We start from the raw sequence: 3,727 nt of genomic DNA on the forward strand, positions 1-3,727 counted from the left end.
GGCAGGGTTTGCCAGAAAGCAAGATGGCGTTGCTTGCTTCAGAATCCTTAAAGACACAGGATCTTGACTCGCAGCTAGAGGGCGGCGATCAGAAGTAAACAGGTAAGGAAGGGACACGCCGCAGGGGGCGTGTTCCGCGCATCGTTACAGTACCCCCCTCTTAATGATCGAACTCCAAGCGATCCAAGAGACTAAGGGGCAGCGATGCACAGGAAGGTAGGCTCGCAGCTAGAGGGCAGCGCCCGCCACACAGAGAATCAACAGGGAATCTTGACTCGCAGCTAGAGGACGGCGCACACGCCATACAGGGAGACATCAGGGAAACTAGGTAAGAGGGCAGCGCCCACCACACAGAGAATCAACAGGGAAACTAGGCATGGGCCGGTCTCCGTGGTACGAGTAGGGAACCACGGTGCGTGATAGCTCTATAAGGAGAGCGGGAACTGAGATGCGGCAGGTAAGGAGGGAGCACGCCGCAGGGTGCGTGTTCCCCGATTCCTTACACAGAGCTCCTAGCCCTTCCTTCTGTATAAGAAGTTTACAAAAAGTTGCTACAAATAACACTTAGGTTCATTTTCGGAGTTGCTTCAATTGTACCGAAGCTGGACTTAGAAATAATTTTACTCTTGCAAACCTTATACATGGTTGGAGATACCCCGAACCCCTATACCGGGTCCGGGGGTTTGGGGCATATACTGTGGGGGACTCCCCCAGAACCAGGGACCCCTGATGAAAGCACGTCACATGCTGAAACGCGTAGGAGGAGGAGTCTAGAGGGGTTGCAGCTCTTGTGCATCCCTGTCTCATTGCCCCAGTACTGGTGGTCTAACGTGGAGTCCCTTGGAGAGTGTACTGCGGAGGCTGTGGAACTTTGAAGCTGTGTGAGGTGTGTGAAATTCGGCTCTCAGCCCCTGTGTGCTGCGGCAGCTCCAGGCACAGCCGGGAAGGGTTGGTGCGTCACGTCCGGCCGTGACGTCATACCCGGAAACCCGGCGCCCTGTGAGTAGTTCCATCCCTGGTGTGCAAGCCCAGGAGAGCTGTGCAGCGGAGTTTCTGCAGCGAGGCTGTGAAGGAGGAAACAAAAGGAGCCACCAGCGCAAAGAGTTTGAAGTCTGGGTGAGCTTTTTCCATATTTGATGCCTACGGCACCTTCCCATTTCTACACACTTCATTACCTGCACAGTTGGTAGCGCTTTCCATCCCAGCTACCACTCTGGATTTATACCTCTCAAAGGTCACTCTTGCCCGAGTCTGTCACATCAGACAGGGGCATTAACTTGCACTTACATCACCTGGACAATCTCCAACTGGCAGAGACTTGTGTTACTCATTTTATATATTTTTATATATTTTTGTGTATTCATTCATGCTATTTTATGCTATTGTTTTATATGTGGTTTATACATAAAATTGGCTGCTGAGCCTGATGCCAACTAATATAGCGCTTCCCTGGTTGTTATATTTATTGACCCCTGACTATACCCGGGATACACAACTCCCTATGCCCCCTTTTACCTTTCTGGTCTGTGCTGAAGCGGGGACTCCTGGCGGTAAGCTGAAATAACGTTTTCATGGTAGGACTTTGATCGGAGCATTGTGCTTCAAGGTATCCGAGAATCTGAGCTGATTCCTGGCTAACTTTTTGGAGTATCCAGTAACTCTGGAATCCCGCTACATACCGTAGTGCCGACGGTTATTCTAACACAAACCAGTGGCAATCGCCAAAAAGACCCAGGTACGTGCTGGATTGTGTTTAAGGCAAGTTTAAGGCATTTCTGCATTGACTAATGGCCCATCAGATTAACAGCGGGGGTCCCTGGCAGTCAAACTGAATGGGACTGCCAGGGAACCTGCTGTGTTAATCCGATGGGTCATTGGTCAATGCAGAAATGCCTTAAACTTGCCTTAAACTAGCCAGGATACACCCAGCATGTACCCAGCATGTAACCGGGCTAGTTTAAGGCAAGCCTTAGGCCTGGGACAAAGTGAGTTTTAAGCTTGCTGAGGCGGGCTGAGCCACGCTGAGCAGATGCACAAAGCCCCTACATCTGTCATCAGCGCGGCTATAGTTTCTCCCTCCGCATGCGTGCTGATGCGTGCGGAGGCTGAGAAACTTTGCAGAGACAGGCAGGTTTGAAATTTGCCTCTCGGGGAAGCGGAGGAGCAGTCACGTCATCCAATGGGAGCAGGGGACTAGTCCCGCCTCCCGCTCCGCCTCCTGGCATGCCTCAGCTCCGCCCCGGCTCTGCCCCGCCCCCAGAGCGCGCTCACTGCCTCACCTGCAAAGACAGGAAAAAGTCCCATTTTCAGCAGGCGAGGCAGAGCAGGAGCGCGGCTCAGTGAGCTTAACATACTATGTCCCAAGCCTTAGAATACTCGTTGTCTCATCTGTAGCTACAATCTGAAAAGATTTTCTCTGCAAAACTCACTCTGATCCTCATAGCCCAGCAATCTCTGCTCGCTGGCACCCCCCCCCCCCCCCCTGCGATCTCTGCTCACTGGCCCACAGTGCAGGTTCCTTGCCGTATTCGAAGGAGCGTAGCAAAACCAAGGACCGGGAGCGTCAAAAACTCTTATGAATGCTTGGAGAAATTCAGCGGCGTTGTCAATCAGTGGGGATTGCTTTTCCCAGAGAGGAGAGGCCTAGGCCAAAGCCTACTCTGACAGTAGAGAAATGACGTATGCTACCCCGGATCGATGGGTGCAGAACATGGGGTGCTGGAGTTCAAACTGGATCGAATGTTGATTCAAAACTCCTCTACACGTCATAGGGTCCCCTCCATAACGTAGAGGCATCGGGATCCGTGGTTCCCTGGGCATAGAACATGAGAGAGGTGGTGCTGGAAACGCTACCAGCAATGGCGGTGCAGGGGTCGAACCCACCTGGAATGTATCCAGCCGGGTGTTAATGTCCTGAAGCCGGCTAGAAATGAGTGACAGCTCTTGGTTTTGCTGGGTGAGGCGTGTCTCATGATCTCCAAGTAGTTCTCCTTGGAGAGATACGGTTGGCGCTACCTCAGCCGTGTCCATGTTTTCCCGCAGGGCTGAGGTAGGGATGCAAATAAACCGACCACAGCCCAGGGACAGAGTCCTGTAAGAATATCCGTAGTCGGTATGGAAGCAGGGGTCAGGGCTGGCGGCAATGGTGTGGAGCCCAGGGTACAGGCAAAAGGTCAGGGCAAGCAGATAGCAGCGAGATCGGGGTCACGGTCCGGGGTCAGCAACAGGGAATCCCAACAGATAACAGGAAAAGGCCACAGCAAAGACAGAGAGGAGCTTCAAAAACACAAAACTTTGCTTGGCGACTGCCACCAGGAAGTGGAGCCTTATATAGCAGGCGACCAGTAACCAAAATTGCCAAATTGAGCAGAAGGGCAGGCAGCCTGGAAAACACAAACTGGCAGCAAAACCTGACACACATTGATCAGAATCCTTACACACACACATACGCAGATACACTGATACACACATACACTGACAGACAGAATCTGACACACACGTACATACACAGTGTTGAAATTGACTGGGGGGGGGTGTCTCTGGAAAACAATTATTAGCAGTAGACTGAATCCATTTTGTCTGTCCTGTATTGTTTCAGTATCAATTTCTCTGTGAAAGAATGTGTTTGTTTGTAAGGATGAGTTTCGCTGACAGTATATTTTCAAGGCCGTGCCTATGTCGCAATGCCCAGAAGTATAGTGATAAGATGTATTCTGTTGTTGTACAG

The sequence above is a fragment of the Ascaphus truei genome, chromosome 20 (genome assembly GCF_040206685.1).
Source record: "Ascaphus truei isolate aAscTru1 chromosome 20, aAscTru1.hap1, whole genome shotgun sequence".
NCBI classification, from domain to species: Eukaryota; Metazoa; Chordata; class Amphibia; order Anura; family Ascaphidae; genus Ascaphus; species Ascaphus truei.